We start from the raw sequence: 20,054 nt of genomic DNA on the forward strand, positions 1-20,054 counted from the left end.
TGGCATCTGATCAATCACAAAAGCTTCTTCCTCGACATCCCAATAATCAATGAGTCTCTCGAGCAGACGCACATTTGCTTTCATATTTGGCAACTTGAAGAATTTTAACAATCCGCATCCCCGTAGGGCGTCTAATGCCTCATCATTGTTCATAACTTCATTATCTACGGTTGAGTGCTCTCTTTCACGCCATGTGAGAGTCATCCTGGAAGAAAAAATCATTTTCATCCATTAGTTTTATGTATAAAAATTTTTCGCTGCGCACACGCGGTTTACCCTATACACAGTCGCGTGTAGGGCCGTCGTATACGCGATTTATATACATCCAACCCGCGTGTACGCCGCAGAACGATTTTTTGCAAAAATCTAACGGTGAAACATTAATTAAACTTCCTAAAAACTATCACAATTGATTGCAAGACAAGTTTAGTGCTTACCTGGAAGTTTTCGGCAAGTTTGAACGGTTGAATAAGTCACGGGGAAGTTTGCTCCTTTTGCTCCACAATTTTTGCTCTCCAAGTCAAACGGTGAAAATGGTAAGTCCAAAATTTCTTTTTATAAGTTTTGAAAATGCAAAATTTTTTCAAATTTTTATTTTGTTTGGTTTCATGTCACTTTTAACTTGGGAGCTTGGAATGTCGAGATTGAGTTGTTTTTCAGGACATTTTGGACATTTTTCGACGGTTCGAGACGGTTCCATGACTGCTGACCCGTCATGGCAGGTATCGTGTTCTCACTGGCATATAGGTTAGGGACACCATTTTTTCCGTTGCACTATGCATGCTAGCCTCCATTTGACCGATACATCTGCCGTAGGGTCGACCCCATCATGTTATGGTTCGCAAGCCATTTTCACTCGCCGATTCTTTAAATCATGACATGATGGTAGAGCCATCCTTTTACATGGGCATCCTAGTTAGCACCTCACTGACATTTGTTGCCCATGCTGCTTCGTTTTGAGTAGGCTCGGGAGTCCTCTGTAGTCCCGCCATGACTTATGCGTTGAAGACTCATTCTTCTTTGCTTCTTCGCTTCGTTTTGGCCTTATACCTTAGAGGCTCCTATGTGTGTTGAGTTGTACTTCTGCATTGCATGTTGACCATTTGCACCTTTTGGCCTATAGCCGGCTTCACTTGGACTCGTGTTTAAGCCCACTTTTGACCATGACGTCTGCAAAATCAACCTTGCATACCCTTGACCTCTGCAGCTTGACATACCCAGATCCGTGGAAGGAACATACCTCTGAGTGTCACTGACCAGTTTTTCACCTCCCTGCATTGAGCATAGGAACGTTCCTTTCCCAGGAACTAGATCATCTGTTTCACCGACACTCGTTCTTTCCACTGTACCATAGCATTCTTTTATTCCTTTTCCGGCTTATCAGAAAAAGACAAAAAAATTAAATATTCCAAAAAGAGCGGGAACAGGGACATTATTTCCATTTATTGTTGGCAGCTAGAGTCAGTCGTGTCGCCCTTGAACAAAGCACTCAAAACAAAGTCTCCTCCGCATGGGTGGGATTTAGTTTGACTTAGGTAAGCCATAACCTTGTTATCGAGTCAGTTCTCCCCCGATTGGTTATCTCTTCCAATCATATGGAGGGTTCGTTCATGCCTCCTGCATGACGAACTTATACAGATTCATTATATGCTGCCACATAGTCACATTGAGTCGTGCTTTTGTTCAAGGGAAGTTAGCCTGAGTCGGCCTTTCTGCGGTGTCTCTTGACTCATTTTTCAGTCGGCCATCCCTGGTTGTCAGTGTCATATCTATCATCACATCAGTTATATTGGTCCTTCACTCGTGCCGGTTTGAGAAGGTCCTCATTGACTTCTTGCTGGCGGGTCTTGTCCTTATCGACGACGACACATTGCTCTGAGGGCAGACCTAGAGACCGCACCCTGGCCCTATTTTCATTATTGATAGGTCACCTTGTGCTCAGCATCGATCAGTATCATGGGTCTTTGACTGAGTGGTTTCCCTTGTGTTCGACATCAGCATACATTATCACACATTGGGATTTGTGCAGTACCTTGGTTTCCATTTGACCCTATTAGTGGATACCTCGCCTCTGTGTCAGCTTTCATTATTGGTTGGTTCAAAGGGTTTCTGCCGTGTGCTAGCCACATCTTGTGTACGCCGGAAACGTACTTCGGTTGGGTTACTACATCTCTTTCGTCCGATTCCTTCCACATTATTGGCCTACGGGTTACACTCGCGCTAGATTGATGGAGGATGCCTTAATGCCTTCCTTCTAGCGGATCTTTCCCTATCGACTCCGACTCATTGCTCTGGGGCAAAGATCTAGAGTCTATTTGACAGTACCTTGGGGTTTGCAGTCATTAGTGGCAGATTCCTCGCTATCGACAGTGGGAAACCATCATTGTCTCCTGATTGATAGATTCTTATAGGTGTTCGACTTCAGCTCATCTATTCACACTTGTTAGATTGTACTGGGTACCTTGACGCTCATTATCATTATCGGTGAGTAGTCTCGCGTTTGTTAACGGTATACATCAATGACCGGTAATCAAACGATTTCTCACATGGTCGACTTCAGATCATTTATTCCCATGGTGTAGAAATGTACCACGGCGGTCGGTGAAGACCTCAGGTTGTATCAGCATTCATTGGTTCACTTGACAGTTGCTCCTGTTGCTGCTAGTTGATACCACTCCACCTTATATGTTGCAGTCAGTCATGGCGACATTCTATATGCTGGCACCTGAGTTTGCAGTGTAGTACCATCCTATTCCATCATGTTCAGTTGGTACCTTATGGGATCAGTCTTTCATTTCAGTGATCCGTTGCATCTTTCAGCATCATTGACAGTTTTATATGTGATATTCAGACATGTACTTACTCATTATGATCAGATGATCCATTATGTGTTTTACAGTCATTTATACTTGTATACTTAGTGGATCCGCTCGTACTTGATATGCGGACATGCTTTACTTTTCCTGAGCATGGGTATGCCCGCCTCAGACAGTGTTTCTTTCTGATCTCCTTTCGGTGGCTTGGCAGGCTGAATTCTGGTGAAGTCCTCCTCGGTTTTTCGGCAGAGTTCCTTTCATTGTACTTACTTAATATATTTCGGCCATCATGTTCCCCTTCTGACCTCATACATTAGGGGGCATCTGTTATAGCTCCAAATCTCACTCTTATGGTTTGTGATGCTGCACTTATGGCCTAGGGCAACCCCTCCTTCCAGACCTGGTCCAAAAATTTAAAAAACAGTGTTTTATTCCCTGTACACGACTTTGCCCTGTGTTAAACGCGTGTACACGCGGGTCTGTCATACCCAACCCGCGTGTATCTATTAAAACACTTAAAAAAATAATAAATTCCTCTTTTTCGGGCGGTGATCGCGGGTTTACCTGCTGGATCACCTGTTAGTGCCCGTGGCCCAACTATTCCCAACCAACTCCTAACTAAAAAACTACTTTGGAGAGGGTATAAAAAGACATCAAAGGGAAGGCCAAGGGGAGAGAGAAAAAGGAGAGCAAGATTATTATGCTGAGATTTTTCCCTTAGACCAGGTCTGAAGTCCTTGGTGCATTCTGCACTTCCCCCATTTTGCATAGGAAACCCTTGTTTCCATGTGTATTGGTGATCATTCATCCTTGACATCATCATTGAGTAGGACTTGGAAGGAGCTCTTGTTGGAGGCTTGAGGCTGGAACGAATCCGGGAGGAAGCTTGCTTGGAGCCTGCTGAAGGTGTTCAGGTGATATCTTTCCGATATATGTACTTTATTTGCCTTTATATATAAAGAAACACGTCTTTGTTCCCGAATAATCTTTCTTTATGCTTATGAAATTCTTGTGTTGAATTCTTATGAAAGTGGTTACATAAAGATTTTTTATAACTAACTTTATAGCATGGAGATGATTTATATATAAGTATTTGCACTTGTACTGTTGTGTTCTTTGATTTGTTTGTCTTGCAGGTCAAAGAAAGAAGAAGGGAACTCCAAGAAGGGTTTGGACCCTTAAGGTCTTCTCGAACGTAGGACCTTAGGTACGTGCCCTTAACGTTAGCATTTGCTTAAAAGTAAAATGATGGCTGTGTGTGTGTGTTTCTTTGAATAAGCAATTTTCAGTCTGGTAGAGTCTTAGCCCAAAGGACCCTAGGGGTATTTTCCCTTCAACCAGGAAATGATATACATAATCTTATGTGACATATTACAAAGGTATAAGACAAAGAAGGGTGTTGATGATTACTATTGGTGTATAAGGAATGTGACTTCAATACGATTAATAGATCTCTGCTGCCAACAAGTGTCCATAACCTTGACAGAGTTCTTTGTTTCACCCATGGAACCATGATCCTTTATGTATGCTAGGAAGTGTTGTACAATGTCAAAATGGAGGCCATTATGCTGGCTTGGTAACCAATTAAACCATAATGCCATTCACCAGGAAGGAGTTAAAGATGGGTAGGTTGGCTCGTGATGAGACCTCTTGTTCCAAGGAATCATTATTTTTTCTGATGTGCCTCTTGGATCATATCCTTAGTGTGGTGGCCATAGTGGGAATGCTACTTCACTTTTTTCCTTATGATCATGGTAGGCTGGCTCTTGATGAGACGCCCTATCCTGCATTTGACAACTCATAAATTATATAAACATTTTTCTCTTTTTTTTCTTTTTTAAAGTACTTTCCTATGTATACACAAAGGGTGGTTCAGCACTCCTTAAGAGTAGGAATGGTGGAAGAAGTCTTAACATCTCAATAGAAAAATATACCCTTTGTTCTTATTCCTTAATAATGATGAAAGAAGATTATGGGAATTTTAAAAAAAGAACCACCATGATAAAGATAACCAATCATATCAGTATTAGTAGGATAATGACAGCAAAAGTGATGGATAATTGTGTCCTTTCCTCTTTCCTCTTATCAATTCAAAGCAATTTCTTGTAAAAATAGCGATTTTATATAATTTACTGATTTCAGTATGCTCTAGTTTTGTATCCATTGCATAAGTGTATAACTGTTCTCCCAAAAAGACTCGAAATTATTATATATTGAGAAGAATGGAAGCTATCCTTTAATTGGAACAACAAGGAGAACAAGCATAAATAAAAGGAATACGAGAATGTTGTTATCTCAAAAAGGAAGAGCAAAAAAAGTACAGATGTTGTTCCTTTGGAAAAGGAACAACAAAAAATGCAAGTGCCATTCCTTTGGAAAAGGAACAACAAAAACCAAAAGTGTTGTTCCTTTAGAAAAGGAACAGAAAAAATAAAAGTGTTGTTCCTTTGGAAAGGGAACAACAAAAACCAAAAGTGTTGTTCCTTTGGAAAAGGAACAGCAGAAAACACAAGCCTCATTCCTTTCGAAAAGGAACAACAAAAACCAAAAGTGTTGTTCCTTTGGAAAAGGAACAGCAAAAATTCATGTGCGGTTCCTTTGGAAAAGGAACAACAAAGTGAAAAAGGAACAACTAATACAAAAAGTTTTGTTCCTTCGGAAGAGGAACAAAGAATCAAAAGTGATATTCCTTTGGAAAAGGAACAACAGAAAAACAAAAGTGCACACAAATGTTGTTCCTTCAAAAAAGGAACAACAAAAATGACGGTGCTACTCCTTTTGATAAAGGAACAACAGAAAAATGCAGGTTGTTATTTTTTTGAAAGAAAGGAATTAGCAAGATAGTGAAGGTGTTGTTCCTTCTAAAAGGAACAAAAAAAACAATAGAATTGCTGATTTTCAAAAAGGAACAGCAAAGTGCAAAAAATATGTACAGAGAATAATTTATGCTAACAAAGAAAAAGAATTATGTACAAAATGTAAAAATAGTTGAATCACTTTAATGAACCAGAGGTGAGGAAGATTTCTCTTCCTCCATGAAAATTTGCATGTCGGAGTCTTCGCAGAGTTGCTGGTAGAAGGATTCCCGAGTAAGTGGTTTGCGGTATAGTCGAACTTCGTGGCCGTTTGCCTTGAAGGTATGTCCAGATCCGTCAATGGTGATTAGGGTAAGGATGCCATTATCATGTACCTTTTGAATTTCGTATGGCCCGAGCCAATGAGTCTGAAGCTTCCCGAGAAAATCCTGAAACCTAGAATCATATAAGAGTGCCCAATCTCCTTCGCGGAAGACTTTCTTTTTAATTAGAGCATCATGACATTAGCTCGTTGTTGTTGGATTAATGTAGTGTGTTGAAGGGAAAAGAGTCTGATCTCATCTAGCTCATTGATCTACTGTAATCTATTAATCTGTGCCTCGTTTAAATCTAGACCAACTTCTTGTGCTATTCACACTGTTTGGATTTCGAATTCTATGGGAAAAATGGGTTCCTTTCCGAATACCAATTTGTATGGTGAATAGCCAGTAGTGCTTCTCCATGTTGTTCTATACACCCACAAGGCTTCTAGTAATCTTGCAGCCCAATCGCGTCTATGTGACGCAATGGTTTTTGTTAAGATGGCTTCTATTATTTTATTGTTGCTTTCAACTTGACCGTTTGCCTGTGGGTGGTATGGAGTGGTAATTTTATGTTGGATATGATAGTTTTTTAGTGTTGCAGCGATCTTGTTACCAACAAACTGTGGTCCACCATCTGTAATTGTATATCTTGGAAGCCCATATCGCACAAATATGTGGAACAGGAACTGTATGACGGAATCCTCTGTAGCTCTCGGCAATTCCTCTGCTTCAACCCATTTGGTGACATATTCTGTTGCTACCAGAATATATGTTTTCTGGTTCGAGGATGGGTTGATTGGACCAACAAAATTGAGTGCCCATTGCTCGAATGGTTCAATAACCAGTTGTGGATTCAGGGGCATTTCGTCAGACTAACCAGGTCGTCCTGCTCTTTGGAAACTGTCACAAGCTTGAAAAAACTTCTTTGCATCTTTGAAGATCGTGGGCCAATAATACCCTGTTTGCAGCACCTTATGTCTAGTTCTCTGATCGGCAAAGTGTCCGCCACATGGTCCGTCGTGACAAGTTTTCAAAATGTCAAAAATTTCATCCTCCCGGATGTATCTCCTGATGTGCATATCTGCTCCTGCTTGGAACATGTAGCCCCCAATCCAAGAAAATTGAGCACTTCGCTGGACAATATGTTTTCGCTCATTGGGGGTCAGATGTTTTGGTAATTTTCCTACTACTAAGTAATTCGCAACATCAACATACCAGGGTGTTTTAATAGTGACAACAAACAGATGCTCATCTGGAAATTGATCTTCAACTCTTGCTGCATCCACAAATTTGGGCATCCGCAAGTGAAAGTCAGCTACAAGATTTTCTTTTCCAGTTCAGTCCTTGATTGTGATATCAAATTCCTGCAATAAAATAAGCCATCTAGTTATTCTACCATTTGTGATTGGTTTATTTGCTAAATATTTTATGGCAGAGTGATCTGTATACAAGATAACAGGATATCCAGTAATGTAATGCCTAAACTTATTGACAACATGTATTACAGCTAGAAATTCCTTTTCAGTAATGGTATAATTCAATTTAGTAGGGAATAAATTCTTGCTAATATAATAAATTGCATATGGTTTTTTGTCTTCTTCGTGCCCACAAGAGGATTCTATAGGAGCCCTAAAATGCTACAGGAGGGCATGTAATACTACAAGAGGGATGTCGAGAAGGTTCAAGAGGTGAAAATGATGGTTTAAGGGTATGAAAAATGTGGATGAAGGTTGACGTAAATTAATGAAGGGTGGCCAAAGCCCCTATCCAAGCTCAGAGACTTTCCAAGGCCTATTTTGCACTAGGAGGGATGCTCTTGGTGACCCTAGGAAAGTGATCACATGAAACAAAATTTTTGTGATAGAATTTTTGGTTCACAAGAGAAGGTGAGGGAGTATAATATGGAGGTGGTGAAGGTGCCCTTGTCTACATATTCAAGCAATGTTATGAAACCATCTCACAAAAAGATAGATAAGATAGATAAATGCCTTCAAAATAAGCCTCTTCGAGGGGGAAACCTCCTTTACATTACACAAATGAACCATTATTGGATGATACAAATGACAAGACCTCATTTCTATATATAGGAGTCTAAGGGGTCATAATATAATCAAAGCCGACATAACAATAATAATGTAAGGGCACAATAATAACAATAATGAGCTTCTATGGGGAACAATATTAACAATATGGGGACTACATGGGCACAACAATATAATAAAGGGGTTGCACTAATAACAGTAAGGGGTTACACTAGTAATATAGGGACCTAACATGCCCCTCTCCTTCAAAAATTGTTGTCCTCAACAATTGAGTAGTTATGGATGCTTCTGTATAAAATTCTCATCCTCCCATGTGGAATCTTCAGCAGGTAAGTTCTTCCACTTGGTGAGATACTCTGAAATTGATCGATTTTGTAGTTGTCGAGATCTTGTTTCCATGATTGCTTCAAGTTCCGATATGAATTTTCCTTCCTCGTCAAGTTTTGGGAATATTATTTGAACTGGGATCTGCTGCAAATTTTGAATGAGTGGCCACACTTCTTCATCATTATTACATTCATCCCATGCTTTGTTTATCCAATCTAGTTGGATAACAGAAATGGAACAAAACAATTCTTCCACATCCTCATCATTTCTTGAGAGTGCATATGCAACAACATTTTTCTTCCCTTTTTTGTAGATGATTTCAAAGTCATAACCCAACATCTTTGTGACCCATTTTTGTTTTTTTTCTAAAGATAAGCTTTTTTCTAAAAGGTATTTAATGCTATTATGATCTGTTTTTACCTTGAAGTGTCTTCCCATTAGGTAAGGTCACCATTTCTTAAGTGCATGTAGTATTTCCAACATTTTCTTCTCATAGATAGCTTTCTTGAGGGACATTTGTTTGTATGTATGTAGTCGTAAAAATACCCAATCACCTACATCAATACTTCTTTCACTGCGATGTTGATCTCCCTGTTGTTTCATTCAATTCTGCACCAAAGTGGCGTTGTCCTTTAAAGGTTGGAGAAACTTGTTGTTGATGCTCGATGTGATCTTTCATTGCTTGAACCTTTTTATTCTTAATATGTCCTTCTATCTTGAGAGTTTGAGGAGTGGTAATTTCTATCAATGCATTACAATATATGGTTGGATTCATTTCTTGATGATCGATATGATCTTTCACTTCTTCAACATTTTTCTTCTTGATATGTCCTTCTATCTCGAGAGTTTGAGGAGTGGTAATTCTTGCCAATTCTTTACAAGATAAGGTCATATTCATTTCTTCTTTATTTGAGGTTTATTCATGGTGACCATCCTTTTCTTTTGACATTTCTTGATCCTTTTCTTCATGATATTTCACTCCTTGAACCTTCTTCTTAATATCATGTCCTTCTATCTTGAGAGTTTGTGGAGTGGTAACTCCTACCAATGTAGTACAAGACATGGTCATATTCATTTGTTCTTTCTCTAGGGTTGGTTCCCGGTGCATATCCTCTTCTTTTGAAATTTCTTGATCCTTTTCCTCCTCCTCTTCACAATCTATGTAAAATAATTTCTTCTCAGCACACTTATGACCTTTAATGTATTTGCTATCATAATTGTAACAAAGCCCTTTTGCTATTTTTTCTTCCAATTGTTGTGGTGTCAACCTTGTAGGTGGTGGAAGGCTAGGAGAAAAAACACTTCCATATTTATATCTATGAGGGGTAGACTTCCTCGTTGCCATAATCTTTCTTTCCACTTTTCTTGCCAACCTGTATGCCTTCTCTAATGAATTGGGTTCCCAAACGTGAACCTTGTGTTGGATGTTATCTGTTAAAGTCCCTATGAAGACATCAATCCTCTGCCTCTCTAGAATATCATTTACCCTTATATTCAATTTTTGAAAGTCCTCAATGTGCTCTTCCATTGAACCCTTTTGTTTGAGATTTATCAATTGGCTAAAGAAAGTGTTGCTCTTTGTTTACGAGAAAAAAGCCACTTATACCATAAAAATTGATTTCATTCTAAATATAAAGATGCCATACATACCTTTTGTAACAGTTGTACCTCATGTAGAGCAAAATATTGCTCCATCTGTAGTATCCAATTTACTAGATATTTGCCATCAAACTTCCTCATATCGCCTTTTCTTGATTTTAGGAGCTCAATCTTGAAATGACTATAACTCTATAAATATGGATCTCTTAGTTCTGAAATTATGACATGCGGTATCCCTATGTGTCCTCTTTCCAATGCCACTTGTGTGATAAAAAATGGATTCTCCAAGAAAGATTTATGTACAATCTCCTAAGGTGACCTAATTATATAATTTTTCAGTAGAGAAAACTTGTATGACGTGCCACATGTCACTATTTCAACCTTTACATAGAAAAATACAGTCCTTCTTCTTTCTGTACCTTCTTACGAAATTTCAATCTTATTCTCAGAGAGAAAGTTATGACGAGTTTCCCAAGGTCACCTATTTAGAATGTAATTCAGGAGTCTGCAAAAACCCTAACTTCCTTAGATTATATATCTGAAAATATAGCGAAGACAAGATTTGAATTTGGACCTGAGCTTCACTGATATTTCGGCTCAAATGGGTTTTAATTTTGGAGTCTTCACCTTCATAGAAAAAAAAAATTATAGAGAAAATTCCACATTGACCCATTTTAGATGAAATTATGGAGCTTACAAAAACCCTAAATTCCTCAGATCATATCTCCGAAAACATAGCGAGACAAGATCTGAAATTTGGACATGAGGTTTAGACCGATTTCTTCTAAAATGGTTTTTTTTTTAGATTCTGAAACTTCGTAATGAAAAAGATATAGCGAAAATTTTATGATGATTTCTGATACCAAATGTTATGAAACCAGCTCACAAAAAGATAGATAAGATAGATAAACACCTTCAGAATAAGCCTCTTCGAGGGGGAAACCTCCTTTACATTACACAAATGAACAATTCTTGAATGATACAAATGACAAGACCTCCTTTCTATATATAGGATTCTAAGGGGTCATAATATAATCAAAGTCAACATAACAATAATAATCTAAGGGCACAATAATAGTAATAGTGAGCTTCTATGGGGCACAATAATAACAATATGGGGGCTACATGGGCACAACAATATAATAAGGGGGTTGCACTAATAAAAATAAGGGGTTACACTATTAGTATAGGGACCTAACAAAGAACCATGCCATAATTACATAGATACATCAATTTTTTATTGACAAAAATGAAACAAATAGTAGTGGAAAATATTGGTTGAATTTAAATGTTATCTAATCTATGCTAGATCTCGGATATAATCAATAAACCAGATCCTAAGCTAAAACCTACACATGAAAAATAAGATGACTAACACAAATCTTCTTCCAAGAAATCATAAACATAATGCTTTTGGCTTGTGGTTGTAAATCCTTCTATTCATGCTCCCATGAGAGAGATGAGGTAGAGGATGCAATCACATATGTGATGTATTACTCTCTATTACAATGCAATAAACTAAAAAATACTCTGAAACTAAAAGAGATACAAATACACAAGAGAGTCCTATGCCACTAGGTTGGGTCCAAACCCAAGAGCTTCAACCCTCTCAAACTAACTCAATAATGAATCAACAAGAAAATTCTCATTATCATTGAATCAAAGTCTAATAAATCAAATAAAAATGCTAAGTTCTTGAGCAAAATAACTACCTAGCTTAAAACAAAACTTGAATCCTAATGAGCTCTTCTACATGCTTATTTATACAAGAGGGTAGCTACTAGCAACTCCCTAGAGAATAGGAATATTTGTCTCATACAACTCAATAATGGTGGATGTTTTTTCACATTACCGTTAGGGTCCTATAATTTATAGAATCAATTGATGATTATTTGTTGATGTCTATATGATATATTGTAAATAATGTTTCATTTTGTAAATTATTTTCAAGAAAAAGAAAATAGAAAAAAGGAGAAAAGAAAAAATAGAAAGAAAAGAAAGGAAAAGAAAGGGGATACAAAAGAATATATATGTGTGTGCATGTGTGTGAAAAAATGAAAGAAATAAAAAATATAGAAAAAATGAAAATACCCCCAATAAGTGAGCAAATTAAAATGCCACTGCAATTCAAAAACTAGAAAAATATGTGTGAGAAATATCTTTAGAAAGTTTAAATAATGTGCAACTAGTTAAAATGCCACATTAGAGTTAAATAAATAAGTAGGATTAAGTTTTTAATCACACCTTTTAAGAGCGATTAGATTAGGTGAATATAGTTAGTTTAGTTAAGTTTATTTAGTATGATCGCACCAATTAAGCATTCTCACATTAGTTAAAATAAGTAATTATTTAACCAAAGTGTAATCGTGGTTAAATTAGTTTTAAATAAATATAATTAGTTAATCGCATTGTATAAATTTCAATTTGTAGTGCTAATAAAGTTGTTTGTTTGATACGACAATTTTTGTCGTCTGTAATAAATTTTGCGCACAAATAAACCGCCGAGATTTCAACTGCCCAGATCAATGGCAGGTGATGACTTTTGACCCCCCGGTCACTCTGACAGTTAACAAAGGGGGGGTGTTCAAAAGGTGGTTTCCTTGAATACCATTTCCACAATGTGTCATCCCCAGGTGCATTTTAGATCCCTCCCACCTAAAACTGCTTACCATCCCTTCCTCCTTCCAAATTTTTTTTTGATGTCTCCAGCCTAAAAGGACTGTTGACCCCGCGTTCCCTTGCTCCACTCCTATTTCACCAAGTGGCATCTCCTATCCCCACCTCACTCCAATACAATGCCACCACATGGCATTCCCCATCCACTCCTCTCCCATTTCCATCACATCCTTCCCCTCTCCAATTCAATGCTCTCTCACCACATGGCATCATCCTATGATCATCATGAAATGGTTAACACAACCATTTAATAACTTATCCCTTCCCAGAATATCGGACCCTCTCCATTAAACAGGTAATCCATCAATGGTAAGCCATTTTGGTTACTAATAAAGCCTCGACTTGTGTTGTTAGCCCTTCCTTTGTTGTTCCAAGATACCTATAGACCCAAAACATATTCCATTGCCCAATCAACAATCAAACCACTGCAATACCCAGTCATCCATCAAAATGCTAAAATGCCCAATTAGTAAGCAAAATGCCACTACAATCAATCACCCAGCCACTAGCTTTCATCCAGCTGATTCTCGAGTAACTCTAATTTCCTAGTTCTTTCGTTTCCAGCATGGCTCCTAAAGGAACATCTAAGGCTATATATGAAAATCCCCTTCTAGCCCCTGTAATTGATTTGGACCGTCAACCACTGAAAGATAGGAATATAAAATCCTTGAAACCAGTTGTGAGTTCAACCTCTACGAACTCCACAACTGGTTAAAACACAATTTTATTTATCTTAGTGATGAATTGGGTTTGTGGGACTCCTTCCTACCCCAATTCATTTTTCCTTAGACCTACCATTTCCATGAATTGGTTTCATGGTGACTCTTCCGGTGCATTCCGAGTTAGAGGGAAATCATGGCCCAAAACAATGATATCTTTCTCATTGTTACCTTTGATTCAATTTTCCAGATGCTGCAAATTAAGAATTCTACCCCTCTGAAACCATTTTCACTAGATTCCCTCATGGAAATCGACAAGAACGTCACCTTCCCACATAGATTTAATATCTTTGAAACATGTATCCCTGAGGATGCTCAATTTCCTAAGAAAATTCCCCCCTTATTCATCCTCCATGTTCCCTGAGATGACCAAACAAATTATCTCCATTGTGTTGATTTTGGGTAGAATTAGTTTGATATAGCTCCAAAATTTTATGGAGGGGGCTAAAATTCATGAGATCTCCAAGACCCAGAAATTATTTGGAGAAATTCCACCCGGATGATGAGTTATTAAAATAATTAATATTTTTAATGGGCTTCCTAAGTCTAAACTTAGGAAAATAAAAATATTAATGGATATTAATAAAGATATGGGTGAGAAGCTTCTAAGAGATGAGGATCAAGTATGTTTTAATCTTAGCCATGGATTAGGGACTTAATCTAGACCATTGATTCATCAACAGGAAAAGTATAAGAGAAGACTTGAGAGTCATTTGGAGACACACCAGGCAAATACTTAGTAACCCGAGGGAAATTGATTCTCAAGGAGAAGAAGTTTGATTTCAGAGGGAGAGTAGCAGGGTGAAGGAAGAGGTGGGTCTCAGCATTAGTCAAAGACTGAGGAAGAGGTGACACAGAGCATTTGAGAGACAATGTAGAGGGAAGATCAGTGAGAGAATGCAGTTGGAGATGTAGTCATCACGGAGGCTGACGTAGAAGTGATGTAGAAGTGACTCAGAGGAGGGTAGAGGGTTTCCAGGGCATCAAAACTTCTCCAAGACGAGAAATTTTTTTTCAGGTGTTTCTCTCAAAAGTGACTCAGTATTTTGTAGAATATTTCTTTGTAAAGAGATTGTTGTTGAATATTAATAAATAAACCCTCATCTGCTGCACCGGTTTTCCCGCATTGCATTTTTCTGGGGACAATTTTCCAAAATAGCTCTGTCGATGTGATTGATTCTTGTTCTTGTATATCACTATTATATTTCTCTATGCTATTATGTGATAGCTGTAGTATAATTTATTTTAATCTTTACCGAATTGTTTTGTAAATAAATTATTGTGAAAAATAAGTAGGAGAAATAAATCAGTTACTGTAGTAAAATTTCATGTTAGAAATTTTCACATGGTATCAGAGTAGAGATTGGGAAATGGGATTAAAGAATATCCTATGAGTCAGGAGCATGATGCTGAGGCCTCAACTTAGAGTGACTCACGCAGATCTCTAGAGAAAGAAGAGAGCACGAAGAACATGGATCATGATTATTCTATGTAAGCTTCCAGACTGGAAGAAGAAGTCACTTGCTTAGCGAGTTATGCCTCCTTTGAGGTTTGGTATATAGATAATGGAGCTTCCTGGCACATGACAAGAATACAATAATGTTTTTAAAATTATCAGGAATAAATGATGAACTTCCAGATCACCATGAGAAATAATTCAAAATGTACCCTCATAGGAAGAGGTAATGTAGTCTTTCAAATAAAAGCAGGGGATCGGCTTCAAGCAACCAATGTACTACATGTGCCAGGATTGGCGATGAAATTACTCTCTGTATATCAGCTTCAAAACAATGGATATGGTGTTTTCTTCATTAAGGAGAAAGTATATGTCAAACACCCAAGTTGGAAAAAGAAGACCCAGATTGGAGTCAAAAGCAATAGGTTGTATAAATCACAGCGGGAATCTATAATGGAACTGATAGGCAGTAATGGACAAAAATATTTGAATGAACTATGGCACTGGAGGATGGGAAACTTACACCATGGGGCTCTAAGAATTCTTGGAAGAATAGTAATAGGAGTTTGTGATGATGAGCACCAATATTGTAGCAAGAATGCTGCAACTCCTAGGGCTACCAACTTTACTTTATCAACCTGGGGTTCGTGCAAACTTGGAGGTGACAGTACTATATACACAAGTAAAAGTGATGGTTTTGCCTTTTTTCATTGTTCAGCTGGCGAGAGACCGCTAGGGTTTTCAAGCCAGACTTCTATGGATTCGAAAGAAGCTTGATTACTTAATGAAAGAAAGAGGAATCTATTCTAGGAGAAAGCTTATCTACTGCAATAATGAAAAAGATGGAATCCAATGCTAAAACACATCATTTCCTAACTAATTACTAAGAAACCATGCATTACAATAATTCCAAGCTAACGTGTATGAAATGCTACTATCCTAAGCATGGAAGTTCAAAACATAAAACATCACTGATATGAATGTAAATGACTAAAATAAATTTGTTTCGTCTTTTTATTCCTTTTATGGAAAATCAAGTGTGAAACCTAATCTATTTTGGTCCTGTGGGAGGAGGCTTAGTGATGCTAGTGGATGGTTTGAAGGCTTATGAGATGGTTGGAAGGTTTGGGAGACCCTTGGGTGACCTTGTGTGGCTTCCTAGAGGTTTTTCCTCAATTCGGTCTCAAAACAGGCCACTACAGGAAAACCTACAAGACGTACTAGAAACCTACAGGATTCCCTGTATTTCTAAGGGATACAGCCAAGAGAATAATGATGGGTGTTGGAGGTGATGGAAGGCTTAGGGAAGGTGGTTGGTGAGTGGAATGGAGTGAGAAAATGCCTAGTATCACTTAGAACTCAAAATCAAGGTTAAGAGATGGTTGGATTTTCTCAACATGCTTAGAGGAGTTTCGATGTAAAATAATGAAATTGGTGAAGGTCTTGGTGAAAGAAAGGAATGATTATGGATGGATGAAGTTGGAAGGTGGTTTCTTGCTATGATATCTCTTTCTACTTCTGAAGCACCTACTCTACATCAAACATTGATAATTTCCGAAAATTCATGTAAACAAGAAGAATTATAATAAGCTAGAAAAGCATAATTTAATGAGCTAGTTGTCTACATCATGCATGAGGGAAATTGCAGAATAAAATGGAATCATTGATGAGATCTACTATAATAATGAAGATGGAAGATATGGTAATTAAATCCTACACTTTCAAAACTAATCAAATGCTGGTTCAAGTACAATAAACTCTAATTCCTATGAGAAAATGGAAATCTGTCTTTTTGGGGCTGCATAAGGGTCCTTTCCTCAAATCATGATCTTTGAAGGAAGAAGTGAGGCCAAGACACATATTGAAAAAATTTTGGTGCTCCTTGTCTCCCTTCTAACCTTCTACTGAAGTAAAGCACAAATGGAAGCAAACTAATAAACAACTAATCAAATCTACACTACTTGCAATGAAATATTTCTAAAGACAATTTAACCATGAATCTATGAAACTAAGCTAAGCATTCAGATACAAGAAGAGGAGCCTTTGCCACTGGAGTTGGGCCCTAACCCAAGAGCTTTATCCCTCTTAGTTAACTCAATGCTGGATGAAGAAAAAACTCGTTCTCATTATCAAAACAGAAATTTACATAGCAATATTTTCCACAAGTCTGGAGCTCAGAAATAACTAGAGTTTTTACAACACAAATTCGAATCCTAATGAGGATCAAGGCCTCTTTATTTATACAACTGAATTTGCCAACGACTTCCTTAAATATAGGGAGGCTCGGCTACCAAATTCGAGATGAACTAACTCTTTGTCTATCACCTGCTCGACTGCCTTTTGATCCTCATGACTTGGTTTCTTGTACTCCGAGATGGTGTGATTGATGGAGGAATATTAAAATGAGGGAGGAGTAAATGAGGACGATTTACCTCCTACAATCTCTCTCCCTTGTTCCATTTGAGTTTCAACCCTTAATCTTGCCAAAATTTCATGATTTTCTCTTTCAAACCTGCATTCAATGCATATTAGTCCACTAGGCATAATATCTCACTTTAACTCATCCCATTAAACAAAATATAATCAAAACATGTAATAAATTGTGAGAAGAGTTGATTTTACTGAGCTAGGAGGTGAATTAAGGCCCATATAATTACCCAATTATGAGGCTCATCATGACCCCCTACTGAAAGTGTTTCTCATCCTCTGAGAAACTTAATTAATATCCATGTCTTTCATAGCTCTAGTGGCCTCCTTAACATCCCATGCTTCTGCTGTGGTTTCCTCTTCTTATGCATAGTATCATGCCTTCCTTTCTACCTCCTCCCACTGCTTTCTTTCTTATTTTTCCTTCCTTCCTTCTATCATCCCCAAGAGTAGTGGTCGACTGAGTCTCGAGCCAATCTAATTAACTTTGAGCCTTTGGATGGATTTGTTGTACATGGGTGTCATGTTCAGTGCTTCTCTCATCCTTTGAAGAGAATGATACTCTCTGATCTTCAAACTATATCTCCGTAGGAAAGATTTCATGCTACCATCCCCTAACAATTTGAACATGTCCTCAAAATGTGTCATTGCTTGCTCTTGGGAAGAAAGATACCTGGGTGCAAGTTAATGATCACTTGCAATTAAATTATATGTACTGATGAGAGCCATTAGATTAGACTACTCAGCTCTGATCATGAGAGGCTTTGTTTGTTCCCTTTCTAATATCCTCTTCATTTTTGCATCCCTTTCTTCCTCATGGTTCATCCATGATGCCAAGGCCATCAACTATAAATCCCCTAGTTTTGCATTTGGGTCCCATACATTCATATCTGTCAAGGCCATGTTATGCAAGTAGAACTCAGACATATTAGCCCTATCTTCCAATGTGATTCGATCACAAAGATCAATGAACTGTATATAATCCTAGAATGGCATCGTGCCTCTCTGTGCTAGGATATTGACTTGGAACTATGGCCACTTTTCATTAAGGTATAATGCATAGGACTTAGCTGGCATCCTACACTAGATTTCATCCAAAGATGGATTGGCCATGGATTCTAATTGATTCTCTATTTCTTGCAGTTGTCCTTTCAACCATGCATTTTTTGCCTCCAACTAATTTTTCATTATGGCCTCTTTGTCCCTCAAGATACTTAGTTCTCTGCCCATCTCTTTGAGCATTCCTCCATGTGACCAATGTCCTCCACTCCCTTGGACTTGGCAATTTGCATCCATCTGTGAATTCTGGATATTTCTTTCTCAAGATCAAAGAATAATGGAATGGAAAAATTTTGTGTAATGACCCTGCCCCCTTAATAAATATATAGTAGGAGTGAAGGTTAGGTTAAGGACTAGGTTCCCTTAGCTCTAGATCCTCTTTCTTAGTTTCTGGCTTATATTTCTTTCCTTATCCAATTTTTGAGTTTCCTGTAGGTTTAGCGGAGTATCCTGTAGGACTTCCTCTGCTTCTTTTAGTTCCTACTATGTATCATGTAGGATGTATTTTCCTTTGGATGAGGTAGATCTGGTTACATGCCTTCTCACATAGGTGATAGGAGACCTAGGGGAGGTTTGTGCTGAGGATCCTTCTTCTTGAGTTTTTATAGGAGGAGCCATCTTCACCTGTTGTTTAGGTGAATCCTCAATATTAATGGGAACCTTGGTTGGAGTTTGGGGTTTTCCTTACATTGCCCTTTTACTTTTCCTTGTTCTAAAGTATAAGGGGGTTTGCCTCTATCTTTTGCCTTTTTGTTTGATAGGGGTGCTAAGGGAAGTGAGGGAAGTTGTTGCCTCTTTCTTAGTGGGATCTAGAGACACCCTTAATGACTCCTCCTTGTCTTTTGCCTCCTGTTTTCCATTTCCCTTTTCACCTTTGTATTTCCCCTCTTCTTCTCCCTCTAGATCCTCATCTTGTTTATCAGTTTCCTCCTTGACATCTTCCTCTATTTCTTCAACACCTTCTTTCTCTTTCTCCTCCTATTCCTCCTCATCTATCCCATCTTCATCCCTCTCTGCCTATTCTTCATCTATTTCAGTCTCTTCTTCATCCTTTTCACTGACAGTAGGGCTAAGATCATATGCGAGGGCTTTGATATCCTCCTCTATCTGCATGTCTCTGAAAATTTCCCATTGGATAGGAATTCTGAGGTTTTGGAGGGCATCTTCTATGATGATTCTAATTAACCCATGGTGGGCTAACTATTGGGAGTTTCCCTCCTGCACCTTTATGCTTGTATCTATCAGTGATTGCAAAAGGAAGTATGGTATGTTGAGCCTGTGGTGAGGAGGTGTTTTTGCTCAAAACCTCAATTCTTCAAGAAGCCTAAACTAATATCCATACACCACACTATACCTACCTTCACATGATATGTATTTTATAAGGTGGTAGCTTACCTCATTCCAAGGGCATGGTAGGCTTGTTCTCCTTACTCCATTCTTGTCCTCAATGGGCTCCTCTCCCTCTAAAAAGAATTTCCTCTTGGCAGTTTAGCTATCTCCCTTGTCTTCCTTCCTCCAAGGCAATCCTAGGGGAAGTGTGTTAATTCTGCTAATGGGTTTAGGGGTGAGCTCTATGAAGAGGCTTCTCACCACAATAGTGGCATGGGCTCTCGCTAGTGGAATGATGGAGAGAGATAAATCTCGGGCCACTTCCTCATCATACCTCCTCAATTTCTCAAAATACCCCATCCAATTATGCCTCGTGAAGATTTCTTACACAGGAGGGTGTTGGTGAATCCTCACAATGTTAATGGGCTCCCTTCTGTTAAATCCCTCTATCATTTTTCCTGGTGAATTTTGAGGAGCAAAGATTGT

The sequence above is a fragment of the Pinus tabuliformis genome, chromosome 2_2 (genome assembly GCF_031772625.1).
Source record: "Pinus tabuliformis cultivar Carrire ecotype Pingquan chromosome 2_2, CPIR1, whole genome shotgun sequence".
Taxonomy (NCBI): Eukaryota; Viridiplantae; Streptophyta; class Pinopsida; order Pinales; family Pinaceae; genus Pinus; species Pinus tabuliformis.